The sequence below is a fragment of the Pavona decussata genome, unplaced genomic scaffold, assembly GCF_977016875.1.
Source record: "Pavona decussata unplaced genomic scaffold, jaPavDecu1.1 SCAFFOLD_189, whole genome shotgun sequence".
NCBI classification, from domain to species: domain Eukaryota; kingdom Metazoa; phylum Cnidaria; class Anthozoa; order Scleractinia; family Agariciidae; genus Pavona; species Pavona decussata.
In genome coordinates, this window is record NW_028145598.1 from 333,990 (window position 1) to 348,613 (window position 14,624).

The 14,624-nt window shown below is 38.7% G+C and overlaps 2 long non-coding RNA genes across 5 annotated transcripts; both read right to left on the minus strand.

Annotated features, from left to right (window-relative positions):
- Positions 1-1,779: 1,779 nt before the first annotated feature.
- On the minus strand, positions 1,780-3,656 carry LOC146462394 (uncharacterized). The gene is made up of 2 exons (XR_014857146.1): positions 3,436-3,656; positions 1,780-2,031 (listed from the first exon to the last, which is right to left on the minus strand). It is a non-coding gene; the product is annotated as an uncharacterized LOC146462394 (long non-coding RNA).
- A 2,925-nt stretch (positions 3,657-6,581) lies between these two features.
- LOC146462395 (uncharacterized) lies at positions 6,582-9,699 on the minus strand. Of its 4 annotated transcripts, none has more exons than XR_014857145.1 (3): positions 9,273-9,699; positions 7,530-7,591; positions 6,582-6,832 (listed from the first exon to the last, which is right to left on the minus strand). It is a non-coding gene; the product is annotated as an uncharacterized LOC146462395 (long non-coding RNA). The 4 variants fall into 4 exon arrangements; XR_014857144.1 differs by having other exon boundaries at positions 6,582-6,835; positions 9,273-9,694; XR_014857143.1 differs by having other exon boundaries at positions 7,530-7,594; positions 9,273-9,690.
- Between the last annotated feature and the right edge of the window lie 4,925 nt (positions 9,700-14,624).

Consider the following 14,624-nt stretch of genomic DNA (forward strand, 5'->3'; position numbering starts at 1 on the left):
CTGAAAATAGGAATTTTCGGACTTTAAAAAATGCATGTAAATAAGAATCCTTCGGCAATATTTTCATAACACTGTATTCTTAGAAGGATGCCTAACTTAACTTCAAAAGATCGTTTCAATACGCTAAGCCGTCTACCTTCTCGAGCGATTTGAAAATGCACCAAATCCCGTCAAAATTTAACGCCGGCTGCGACGCGATCACTGCATTTCACATTATGCCGGAATTCTCGAAAACGAATTATCTTTGGAAAGTTTTATTATTATTTTCGTAAATAGTTCTCTAAAGGGATTCTTCTGACAAAATATGAGGATATCCGAAAAATCAGTTTTGACCGCAAGTTCTCGATATTCTCAGTCAGTCGCTCTTAACTAACCTGCGCGAATGACTGCATGTTAACACGCATTACAACAATATGAACTGATCTTTTAGGAATTCTTTTCCTTAGAAACAGACTTTTCACGATAGTTTTTCCCTGTGGTATTCCTTTTCAAAACGAGTGGAACCATAAGAAGCGGTAAACTAATTCATTACAGTGGCTATGTTTCAGAGATGCTATGGCGTTGTTGTTTTCTTCCAAGTAATTTGCCATTCCAGAAACTGTCAAAGACTTGTCAGTAAGCGATCGTGGGATCGTTTGGCAGACGGATTTTCTCGGGGTAACAAAGCTCTTGTTACTTAATGAGTATTTCCTATAGAACTGATGACTGCCGAGAAATGCACTTATTCATCAGTGCAATTTCCATCCGTCTACCCAAACGATCCCATAATCCCTCACTCGTACCAGTCCCCCCATAATTTCTGGAGTGGGGAATACGGGCAATATTTTCTTGCAACTGGTGGCGCAACAAATATTGCGTTGCAAGTTCCGATTATTTCTGCTCGTATTGCCATCTCTGCGCACAACAAATTTTCATGTTGCAAAAAGCAGAAACGAAGCCTACTTTCTGCAACATGAAAATTTGATGAAGGTGGTAATACGGGCAACAAACAAGCACAACTTGCAACGCAACATTTGGTGCGCCACAAGTTCCACTTGAAGAAAGTGATGGAGCCGGCCTCCTCTTCGCCACCTTCCTGCCAGGAAGAGACGTGTTCAAAGGACATGCATAACGGGCCTGCAATGTCCAAGATGTGATCTTGGAGTTTCTTTGATTCTTTTTCAACTCCTTTCGCTCCAGACACGAGGGAGCTTTTAAGTAGTTGCCAAACACTAGAGTAAATACAGATTCCACACTAGGAGGTGGAAAATCTCTTGTAATTTGCCTTCGCTCGTACGCAGACTGTGCGGAATGGTGATGTCATTCAGACTGCAATCATCGTTTTCACCTGACGACTAGCTTTGTTTTCTTTTAAGTCGCTTCACTGACCTCAAAGCAAGCATCATTTGAGCCTTGTGTTGACCCGGCGGCTGACCGGGGAGCCTGATTTTGACAACAATAGAAAACCTACTGAACTCGTGCGATTTTAGGAGAAGACAAGGATATTAGAAGAACAGGCTTATGTATGAACCTCAAGCGGAGGATTGTGAGATTGAGGTTGAACGGCTGGATCTGGATGGGTTTTATTTGATAAGTGAGTTCTGAGTTCAGTCTACAAACAACCCGCTCCCTTCAACGAATCTCGTAACACAGCCGATAGCTAAGAAATGCCCGAAAACTTAAACTGATAGTTGAGACCCCAGTAATCTCACCCAGACGGTCCAAGGAGCTTTAAGTTTCATTACTCAGTGTTTTGTGTTCATACGATAAAGGTAACGCTAAGATATCACGAGTCAAACATACATTAAATTTAGTATCGGTTTATTATTTATAAGTTTACACGCCCTTTGGGATATTACTTTTTAAGTTTACATTTCAGTGTTGCCTTGTTCACAATTTTATTAAAAGGGGCGCCGTTAACAATGACAGCTTTGAGAAAGGAAAAAAAAGAGAGAAAATTGATTTTTCTTTTCACCAGTCCTCCGGTTCCCGATTGCAATTCAGGACACGTGCAGCTGCGCACAAACTGCGACGGTCGTCCAGCGACATCTTCTGAAAGGAAAACCACGATTCGTTGAAAACATGAGGGTCGACTCACTTGAGTAGTCTCGAGCAAAATGCTGAATTTTATGGACACTTCAATTATAAATTAAAACTATCACCTTATCGTCATTTTCTGTTGTTCTGTGTGTTTGATTCCCACCACTTCTTTTTATATCCCAGTTTCCCTTCAATTCTTGGGTGTTTGAAACTTCATCCGTAAGCCCCCGTCACTCATTTCTAGTTCTAACCTGCCACTGAAAACCGCCAAGAAACGCTGGGTGGGAGATCGATGCCAGGTCATTGTAACAAGCACGATAGACTTCCATATTTGAAAGTAAGCCGTGCAACGGATTATTGAAATTAGGTTTCAAGGGCTTTTTCAAAACGAACTCGTATTCAAAAAGTAAATTCGAATTTCGGCAGCCAAATCCATTTCTAGCAGAAAATTAAGTACAGGTACCAATTTCTTTCCCATATTTTGATCAAAATTGAGTTTTGGCCTTACCAACGGAGAACAAGACAGTGTCTTTTGACATTATGTGGTCAACAACAACAACAACAACAACAACAAAATAATGAAAAAATAAATAAATAAAAGAAAGTTTCTGTTATATTCCGGTGCTGTAATTGAACAAATGATAGTATATTAGCAACACGTGAAACGATCGCCCACCCAGCGCTGTTTCTTGGGTTTTTTTAGTTGGTGTAGAACCGGGACTGAGTAGATTATCAAGATGGCGGCGGGTCAGCAGGTGTTGAATAAACGGGAAACGGGGATTTCAAGAAGAAGAAGAAGAAGAAGAAGAAGAAGAAGAAGATATCAAAGACACAGAACAGAAAGTAAGATGACAATTTTATTCAAGTGTCAATTAAATTCAGCTTTATACTTCAGACAATTCCACTCGAGTAATCGACCCCTATGTTTCCCACTGCTCATAGTTTCCTTCGCAGCCGCTCGGGCCGGAGTCACGCAAAGCTCCTTGTCCCCACTCCGGCCCGAGCGGCTGCGAAGGAGACTACATTGCTCATGGAATACAAAAAAAAAAAAAAAAAAAAAAAAAAACAAACATTCAATAGATGAAAATACGTTTTTTAGTTTTTTTTTCCCCTAAACCGGGATAATTAAAATAGGAAAATTTCAGACCGGTTTACGTACTTAAACCGAGCAAAAGCTTTTCCCGATTTTGCCGTCAAATTCTCCCACGCCAGAACGAGAAGTAAACTGCTTCAAATTAAAATAAAAAACGGGCAAGAAAAAGAATGTTAAGCTTAAAATAACATATAACTATTGTCTGAAATCACATCGGCACACTTGTCAGATTAGCCAGTGCTTATGTGTTCTACAACAGTGCGGCGAGAACAGCAGAGTTTCACGTTTCATATAATTACGGTTATCCAAGTTCGTATATTTACCTTTTCAAAAGACTTCTTAAACTTTCCTGGTCGTTCAAACGTAACTCCATAACCTTCACTCTCCTGCGCTGGTGAGACCAGAAGAAAGATGCTCACAAACAGAATTGCCGATGTTGATTTCATTTTCTGGTTGGTAATCTTTGGTCTGTTGTGCTGAATACTGTGCCGTATCTAATACAAACAAAACAGTTTTCGTTTTTATTTATTAGAGCCAAGGGCGCTGTTCAGTTAACAGGGAATTACCATTTAAAGAGTTTTTAGGGAGTGCCATTTGTTATATTTATTATTCTAAAATGGGCGTAAATTACAATGAAAGCGAATTACAAGACAATGCCCGTAGAGTACAAAAAGCACACTGTATCAGCTGTGTTCATCAATTAGAAGTTTCCACTGGATATTAACAAGGTTTGTTAGAAAGTGCGAGGGATGACGATTCGTCCATTTTCATAACTGATTGCGTGGTTATTGTTAATTTCAGCAGACAGACATGGAGCTGGGATGGTGTTATTAGAGCAGAAACTGTAAATTTAACTGTTATTTTTCCAGCACCTGACGATACTCAGTCATGATACTGGCATATTGCGAAACGTTTTTTATGACACTCCCTGGCTTTTGTTTAGGCGCTGTTATTACTTTTTGAAGCCGGTTTTTTTCCCGAAACGGCGAATTTAGATAACAGCTTATGTTTCCAAAGGATAATAATTTTGGAGAGTGTTTTAGGAAGTGATTAAACATGGAAATTTGTCTCACTGTACTAGACATCACCTGCTTGGAACTAGCTTAAATTAAAAACGGACAAAAATGTGTTCAGGTCAACAAAATAGCTAAAATTGTTACCCTACATCAGTGGTGACCGATTCTGCTGATTTGCCACATGGCCGGGAGGCGCAGAGTAACGTGTTTGGCCACTGAAATTAACAATACACAATCATTTTGATTAAAAAGATGTTTTGAAAGCTCAAATTAACTAGAATTGTTACCGTAACCGCGACACGTTAATGAAAATAGACTGAGTTTCATATTTTATAAGTACTTGTTCTAACATGGCCGTGAGTTGCGGCGTAACTGAACTTGATAGGGGCACTCAAAGGTTCATGTCAGTGAATTTCTGAATGTGTTCAGATTGCCACAGATATTTGGATTTAGGCAAAAGTAAAATCTACAGTTTTCCTCGACAAAATATCAAGTCAAAATTTCTTAACATTCTAAAACTTTCGTTTTCGTAGGGGCCGGAAAATGTGTCGTTAAAAATACGGAAAAAGGTCAGTTAGTATTTTCGTAGAATCCACAACAGCTCGATAGAATTCGGGAAATAAAATTATTTTCCTAAAACTCTGTTCAACTTAAACTTGCAGCTAAAGCATCCCAACAGATCAATCCCCATTAGCTTACACAAATATGTCCATAAAAGGGCTCAAAACGATCTGGGAGTGTCCCTGAAAACATGACTAATTGCGGGGCAATACCAATGATAGTAATAACGACAATATTTTAACAAAATATCGCTTCAGGTCAAGATTTGCCGGCACCTAAAAATTAAGCGCCCCAAAATAGTGGCTTTGCCTTTTGTGGTAACTCTGAACTAACTCAACCAGTCATGAACTGGCCCCAGTTGTTTACTCAGAAAGAGTAGACAAATTTATCCACTGGATAGGTCGTTATCCGGCAGATGAAATGTGTGCAAGATTTTCCCGATTGCCCTATAATTTGTGGACGGAGTAGAAGCATATGTCAAATTTAAGTATGGGATTGTGTGGAAAACTTGCGAAAAGCGTTAGTTGGAGTACATTTGCTCCGCTGGATAGTGGCTTATCCATGCAGTGCATAAAGTTATCCGCTCTTTGAACAACTGGAGTCTGATTGTCACTGTTGATACGAACAGCCAATCAAGACCAAAGAAGAGCTTCACTGATCCATATTGAAGTGCATTTTCCTTTAAGGTTACCCGGGACTTTCAGAGGTGTCTCGCGTTTAAGCGATGTAGTGCGTCCAGTTTAAACTGTCGATACCTAAACCCCTATATCAAATTAAAGCTTATAGAGCTGACTATCAAACCATACCAAGAACTTTGAAATAAAATAAATTGTCGAATTTTTCACGACCTCTAATTGCGAGCGTCCGAATCACCTTTTTAAAGCTACAAGTCAAAGTGAATTTTGTTTTTTGCTAATTTAATTTGCTCCTCGGTTTCCAGACCCAAAGCGCTAAAAAAGCGTGTCTGCGTTTTGCCATATTCAATCGCAGTGAAAAGTTATAGAGCATTTTCGAAATAGGATGGAAAAAATGTGGAGTAATCGTACAAAAATCGCTCTCGGAGAAAAAATATTTCGAAAGAAAAAATTTGCAGACACGTTTTTGTTGTTTATATGTCAAACTAGCTACTGTCTAAAATTGAAGGCAAACGAACAAATTCCTTTTGCGTTTTAGCTCTTTGAAGTGGCTCCCTCAAGTGAAAATTCATTTTATTTCAAAATTCTTGGTTTAGTTGGATAGCCAGCTCTATAAGCTTTAATTTGATATAAGGGTTCAGGTAGCTACAGTTTAAACCGGATGCGCTACATCGCTTGGACGCGAGACACCTCTGAAGACACCGCTGAAGGTACCGAGTAACCTTAAAGAAAAAGGTTTAATTCTAAGAAACTTCTGTTGTTGATCCCCAAAACACAAAATATCTTCTCCGTTCCTATAAATTTTGCATTTTCCCTCATAAATCAGTAAAAAATGTAAACTTTGTCACACCTGCTCGCAAAGTTATAAAGGTAAGCACATGCAAAGGTGGGAGACGCCGAGCTTTTGTCGCGGCATATACTGCTTGCAAAGATTTCGTACAGCGTGCTAAGCAAATGTCTGAACTTGAGGGAGGTCTTAGATGGGTCTTATCTGATGTCTTCAGTAGATAAGCCAAAATTGTAACCATGATTGAGATATTCTGCGTTTGAAATGATGGTTGAGAGCAGTACAGTTAACTGCTAGGTGAGAAACGGCCGACTATTTAACTGATAACTGTAATTCAGCATCCCATCCAGAATTCCTTGAAGTGCCTCAGTATTTGTTTATGTTTTACGGAACAAAGAGCATCTACTTTCAGTATTTAGTCGGTTTTCCCTTCATTTCTGATATAAATGATTAAAATAACACTAAAACAATTAAAGTAAGTATCGCTTTATTTATCTATATTTCTACAGCTCCTTTACGATGCTCATGTGTAAGTTTACATTGGAGTGCTTTATTGTTTATAGTTGCGTTTAAAAGCGTTAAATTTTTCAATAACAATTTCGAAAAAAAGAAAGAACAACTTTCTTTTTCAGTCGCTTGCTTTAGTCGTCTTCCAGTTCCCGGTCACAATTCATGTTAGTACAGCTCTGCACAAACTCCGTCGGTAGTCCAGCGCCGGCATCTCCTGGAAGAAGAAAAAAAAGAATAAAGCGTTCAGTAGATCAAAATAGTTTTTTTAGGTTTATCTCGAAACAGATAATTAAAAACCGTTCAGTTGTTTTAATGAGTTGGGAATTTTTCTAAAGAGTTCTAGGAAGTAATCAAACAAGTTTAAGAACTTTTCACGACGTTGCTTCCCCCAATCTCCCCCCTCCAACGTTCCTGTATCGGTTATACGATAAGGAAATTTTTCGCACGGTACGAGGAGTAAAGTGCTTTGAGCTGAATTGAATGGCGGGTATTAAATTAATGAAAATACTCTGTCAAAAAAAACTACTAAAAATTAAACCATAAAATATTTAAATCCTCATAAATATACAATAAGGCGTACAACTATTTACAATAATTGCACAGTTCTTCAATTAATTTTCGTCTCAGTGAGGCCATACATTTAAAAAACAAGCACAGAGTAAGAAAGTTTTCAGTGACGAGCCCAGAGAGTTCCAGATATTCACTATTCTGTACTAAAATGTGTTCTGGGCTCTACTGAACTGTTTTGTAGAGAGGAACTTTTAAGAGTTGCTGATGCTACGGCTACTGATCTCTGCACGCTTGATTTATTTGTTAGTACTGATAATTTCCACTTTGCTGGAGAGACCGGTTAGCGAAAAACAGACTGCGTTTCAAATTAATGCAGAGACTATGCTCGGGACTATTACCTTATTGGTCCTCTTTCCCGCCTTCCGGATTCGACGAATGGCCCATCCAACATTTTCATTTGCTGCTAAGGTCAAAAGTAGGAGTGATGATTAAAAAAAATTAAAAAAAAAAAAAAAGGAATTGGAAGGTTGATTTCATCTTCACTTCAATTATTATGGCTAGGATTGTTCTGACGTTACGCCGTGTACAACGTATGACTCCAAGACAGTTTTCCGTGGAATTTAAAAGAGCTTAGGGACCGAGTACTTGGCAGGAAGTTGCAATCAACAGTGTTGTTCAAGGAATGGTGATTGCTAGTGATTAAACTACGATGGACGTGAATTGCCGTGTAAAACAGAACTACACAAGAAAGTCAGCGTACATGAAAGCAGACTGTCGGTGATCTGTGATCACCGAATACACGATAATAAATCGACAAGGCTTCTTCAGTTGAGAAAGTAGATGTTTTGTCCTTTATCATTGCTATTTGCGTGTGTCGGTTATTATCAAGCAACAGCAAATTTTAACAGGGAACTTATTGGTTATATTTGAATAAAAATGATTCTACCTCAAGCATGTGAAGGCTTGACCTGGCTGATCATATGGCGTTATTCCATGTTATTCTATTCAGTCCTGAATTTTGGCAAGTAGTTTTTTATCGGTATCCTGGACAATGAGCCGAACTTTATTCGAATTGTGGCCGACCCAAATCAATGTATGAAGTACTCCTGTTGATTCAGACGCCGATTGGAACTTTTCATGTGTCAAATGCAATTTTTCCGCAAGAAAAAAATTGTTTTAAGACATATGTTAAAAGGATGAAAAAAAAATTATCCAAAAATATAAAATATTCTTTGTTGTAACCAGAGAGTGCCCACGAGGTTGAGGTTTTCTACTGATGATCGATGCTGCGGACTGACGCTAAGAGTTTTCAGTCAATCGTCAGTGCTGTTATATTCATAAGCGTGATACAAGCTTAGACTAAGTTTAGAACACAAATGTTCCCGTTTTCAGAAACACTCTACTTATAGGTTACTTGAGACGGCAAGGTCGGTTCATGCACTGAAATTTTAAATTGAAATCTTAAACTTTTAAAAGCAGCTTGGTAAAGTTCTCTGAGGATAATAACCAGCCCGCGGAAGCGGAAACTCTAAACAAATGTTCTGATCAAGAATGCATGGCTTGGATCTCGGATAATTCATTCAATTTTCTATCAATCTGAAGGTGAACGAAACTGAACCACTGAAAAATACAATATAATCTTGTATCTGCCGACTCAGTTTTTTGACACTACTACTGATAATGAGAAAGATATTATTCACCAGTTTTGTTTACGCTACCCGAAGTTAACACGAGCTACTCACAAAATCACAGAAAAGTGGAAACAAATCTTCCCAGGCCGTGAATTTTGTGATTCCAGTCACAAATTTGTAGAAACTGTAAATTTAAGTGCTCTGTCCGGATCCTTGTTCAAAGATACTAGCCATATTTCGAAACCTTTGGAGTCGCTTTAATACTGATACCTGGCTTTTGTTACCGGCATACTGCTTGCAACTGAGTTTTCTTACTAAAAACTAACCAGGCAGGAACATACAGTGCAAAATTTCGCGCAACTGAGTTTCATTCTTTGTCGCTCTACAACACACCAGGCTACTCCGTCGTTCCACGTTGGAAACGCTATGGGTAATGTTGAGCAAGACAATTTCTAGTGCCACAGCTACGTTTATGATATCATTATAAATAAAAAGTTCTGATATAGTTACCTTCTTAAAAAAATTCTTCCTCTTCCCTCCCTGAATAGGCAATCCATAACCTTCACTCTCTTGTACTGCTAAGATTAGGAGGAAGATCGCACACAATAGAACTGGAGAAGTCGGTTTCATTTTCACGTTAGCTGTCTTGGGATAATCCGGCTAATGCTGTGAGCGCGGTGTGCAAGCTTATGGCTCCAAAACAGTTTTTAGTGGAATTTATTATCGTTTAGTTGATAAGGAAGTGTCATTCATATCGTGTTAATCAATGACAACTCCTGCCATATATATCCTAGCTACCAGTTACTCATTTCTAAGAGAGCCGTGAAGTGCTGTTTAAAGAAAGAAACTACAAAACAAAGTCGGCGAAGCAGAAAACGGACTGTTTCAGTTGTGATCAGCTCACAGCACTTTGAACTATCCACTGGATATTAACATGGTAGTTCAGCCGGTGCCGTGTGTTTCATGACTTTTCCTTGTTCATTGCTTGTTTATTATGGAATTTTCCATTCAATGTTCTGTCAGCTGTCATTGGTATCAAGCAACAGATATTTAACATTAAACTTCAGTAGAGGTTCTATTTAGATTAAAATAATGAGGCCTGATCCAGACGCCGCTCCACTCATGTGCCAAACCTAATTGATGAATTAAGTCCGGCAAAAGAGCGGCGTCTGAATCAGTTTGGCACGGCAGTTTTAATTTGCTGTGGCAAAGATCGTTGAGTTCGACAGGATCTGCCGCATTATGCGACACTGGAGCGGCAGCTGATTCAGACGCCGCTCTTCTCATGTGCCGAACCCAATGCATAAATTACCCATTGTTTGCCGGCGATTGTGATTGGCTCAAAGCTCTATACTGTGACAAGTCACGCATGAGGTTTTAACCGTAAACTAAGTACAAGCGTGACTGTGGCTTGATTCTCTTGACTCTCGTCTTTGAGCTTTCAATTTGCTAGGCTTTCTGATTTATTTAGAGAGAATTTCTTTGCCATAAATCTGTTTTACCTGCTGTTTTCATCCTGACTCGAAAGGTAGAATTTAAAGCTAAGTCATTTAGAATCACCGATAAAGTTTAGTCTCTCTTATTGTATTGTTATTTAGCGATAACTAAACCAGATCAGCCACATGTTTGTACAGAATTCCTGACTTTCCGTCTCAGTGAAAATTGTTTACTTCTTTTCTGCAAGGTTTGACGAATTTTGGTGCGGCAGAGAGTACGCCGTCTGAATCAGTCGTCGCTCCTAAGTTGCTTCGGAGTCGAACTTAAATGAATTAGGTTTGGCACATGAGTGGAGAGGTGTCTGGAGCAGTCCTGAGTTGTACTGCGATATCAGTTTCTTTGTCTTCCTGTGGGCTAACTGTTTTACCTTGGAATATTGAAATTGTCAAAAACTTATGTCTATCAGAGCTGGTTTAAAATATATTTTTTCCTATTAAATTTCTTCATAATTACTATGACCAGTATACATGGCTCTGTTCTGGGACCCATCATGCATCTATCCAAACAATATCAAGAAATTAAAGCACTAAAAAAAATATCACAACCAAACACACGATAGTTGGTCTCAGTTTATTCGCTCATATTATTCATTCTGTGGCAAAACAAGTAATAATGATAGCGATGATCTCCAGGTCATGATTTTCCTAAAAGCCTTATAGTTATAATGCTACCGTCTGTGAGAGTTTCAGAGGAAATATTGATCTGGCTCACGGGGCTCAAACAGTTAATAACCGTGTTGATGTTAAATGCAAACAGCGCGGAATCGAAGGCAAAATACAACACGAACAGAATCAAAATACGACCCAGTTTCTCCTTTTGAATTAGAGACCACTAGATAACTCCATGTTCTAATCAATCGCAAAAGTCTCCTCACTGAGTCCTTTCCGTTCCGAGAAAAAAAAAAATATGTGTTTATTAAAGTGCCGATGTAACTGCTGTAAGCATCACGTTGTTAAATTTTTGGAGTCGCTCGTTTTACGAGCTGGCACCTGCCATTTGTTACCTGCTTATGACTCGCAAAATCTTCGTACTGCAAGCTAACAGCTTTTTTTCCCATCTGTTGGCAAGATCAGTAGCACTCCAATAAAAACATTTTAATGATGGAAACATGTCCAGCCTGTGTGACATCAATTGTTTTCACTTGGTGTGTTTGCCAAGGAAAATTTTGCTTTATGTGAAGAATATCTTATGGATTATGCCTTACGATGACAGAACTGAAGTCGGCGAACGCTGAATGATTAAAGCTGCAGTCAGATCAAACTGTTTTATATGCTAAGTTAAGCACGCTCACCGGTATTTCTGACAGGCTCGCTTTTAATTTTCTTTTCTTTTTTTTGTGCCTGTGAGAGAGAGCGCCACATATAACAGGAAACTTCTGAACTTTAATTCATCAGCAGAAACTTAACCACTGTTACATGCGGTGTATTAGCATCTTAACGGAAAGAGGCTGTTGGTAATTTTACCCTGATAAAGTAACCCCAAAAACTGACAACAATGAAAAACGTCACGTTTTAAGTATAAAAAAAACCTGTCAACCAATTAAGGTGATCAAACCGTCTTCCTGGAGACCGCACCTGGCATGGCAAGCTTGGCTAATTTCCTTTTGCAAAAATAATGAGTGCTTCTACCATTTTTGTTTTATTTTATATTTTTTAATAAAGCCGGACCTGTGATCACAATTATGTTGTAAATATAATTTTTGAATTAAGATGGCTAGCTTTTTTGTTCAAAAGAGTCCCGCTGACTGCTTATTAGAAAGGAGCAAAAATTGAACGGCAAGATTAAAATAAATGCACACCCGGTAGCCCTCCAAGAAAACAGATGATCATCAAAACCCAATTTTAACTCTACTCGGTGTATGATAAAAAATTTCTGTAGCACTATAGTGCATAAGCACAGTGAATTATTTATTAGTATCGTTATTCTTTCCACTGTGAGAATGAGTGCAACTTTTAAAATGTGTCTACTAGCGTAATGTATACTCAGATTATATAAGCGGACTTCAAAATACGCCTACAAAAAAAATGAGAAATAATCAAAGAGTTTCTTCAGTAGCTCGCTTTTTTGTGACGCATTTTTGGCTATTTGTCTGTTTGTTGCTATGGCAGATCCAAAATTGAACATTTGTTGTTGACAGTGCAGTTAGTAAGGTTCCCGCATACATTTACAATTTACAGGAACAATTAAAACGTTATGCGACTCTGGCTGAGCGATGACTCGGTCAAAACTTGCCAGGACGTGCTGGTGATTTTCCGTATTAAAGGTTTTCGGACTCCTTTGTGTATACTTCAGTCTGTTAAATAATACACTAGTCGCATTGACAAAGCCGGTAATTTACAAAAGCGGCGTCAACTGAGGCCTGGCATAATTTAATCGAGAATATGGAGTCTTTCAACGTCCGATGATTTTGTGCAATCTACTAAGTCAAGAAACGAAATTTCAAAATTCAGGCTGTACACAACGAGGAAATTTGAATATTAATGAAGAGAAAATAATAACCTTCAGTAGAAAACTTTATTTCATAATTCAATGCTGGAGAAGCCACCGGCCGAAAAGAGAAATTATCAAAAATTTTTCGTAAATTTACGATCGAAACAAAATCGTCGCAGTCGAACTTTTGCGAGCTAAGCCGAAGATAGACAAGGGACGCCATCTTGGTTTCTAACCTAGGGCGCCTTCCATTTGTTAGCACTGGCCGGCCAGAAAGGCTAGTCTGTAAATCGAATGCGTCATTTTGAAGCGATGATGCTGCAAAATCTTGAAAAATAATTACTTCAAAAATGGTACGCGCTTTTTTGAAGGGATTCGAAGGACCAGAATAAAACTTATCCTTCAAATTTGTACATTCCGTTTGTGAACTGACTGGTCTGGCGGGCAAGTTATGACAAACGGAAAACGCGCCTAATCTTTGATATTTATTCAAATAACAAGCTAGGATTATCGAAAGGCACTAGGGTAAGGGCGCATTCCTTTGGGACTATTCCAGAATAGGAATATGCACCCGAATGGTATTCATGTTCTTGCGGAACTAATATACCTTTTTCGGAATGCTGCCCTCGATAACACAATGAGATCTGCTCAGAATTGAAGAAATAACCTTCCTTTGGGACCTGCTATTCTCTGAATTCTGTTATTCCTGAATCGGAATAATTGTTTTGAAATTGTTCCGAAATAGTACGCCCTAGGACAGCACGGTTAAACTGGGAGAGTTGGCGAGAGCCTCCGATAGGATGACTTGGCAAACGTTCAAACTGTCGATGTTATCTTACCAATAACTTAGTCCATGTGTCCTCTGCGGCTCAGTTTTTCATTGGTTCTCGAATTTTCACAAGAATCAATGAAAGCTCAAACTCTTTCGCTCATTAACTGTTGCCTCATTTGTTTAAAAGCTCTGAATTTTATTGGTTTTAGTAAGAAAAATGCAAGCAATGTAACGAAAATGGCAATTTGTCGTGATTCTGACAAAACGGGAAGGTTTAACTGAACATTGACACGGAAAGTTAACATTAATCTTTTAAAAAAATTTAATGCTCATTAATTAAATAGAAGGATATCACAAAAGGGACGAATTTGAAAAGCAGAATTGAAGAGATTTGGGCAAAGAGATTGAATGCGAACTGTGAGTGATATACATTCAAATGGTAGAGATGATGGAATTTCGCCGAAGACCGCTATTGAAAGTGAAAAAACTGAAACTGTGGCAAAAATGGCAGGCATGAGAAAATTTTACCAAACCTACCGCGGTTTAGTGCAAATGAGCTGAGTGGAAGAATACCACGGGAGTGATCGAAATGGCGAACTGTTAGTGAAAATTAGGAACTCATTTTTCACGAAATTGCGCTCAAGGTCGCCGCCATTTGCGAATGAGCCAAGCAGAAACTGAAACAAAAAAGCGATGAATTCACTAAATTGGTAAATATGGTGGAAATGTCGTGTAAGTTCTTACCATTTCTGGTTTAACCATAATATGTTCCGAGTTGTTGAAAGCCCGGTTGGCATTAACCCTGGATTAACTTTCAACAAAACCGGTAAGTTGTCATGGCTGTTAACCTGGATTAACCCTAATCTTAGAGTACAAAAGACCCCTTACTTTCTGATACGTAATAGGGCTAAGTGAATTGAGCTTTGAACCGGCGCACCAAACCTCAAACTTTCATTAGCTCTCTGTTAACCTGATCGCTTTCACCTTGCAAATCGTTCGAGTTCCATGTTCTACACGCAGCTGACTTCCACTCAAAAAACCATGGGACACCTTGTGCCTTACTACCACAGCCCAACCCTAAATTCCGAGACATTTCTTGTGCTCCATCCGTACACTTTTATTCCAAATTCAGGAAATTTTTCCCTTTATTAACAGAAGCCGCC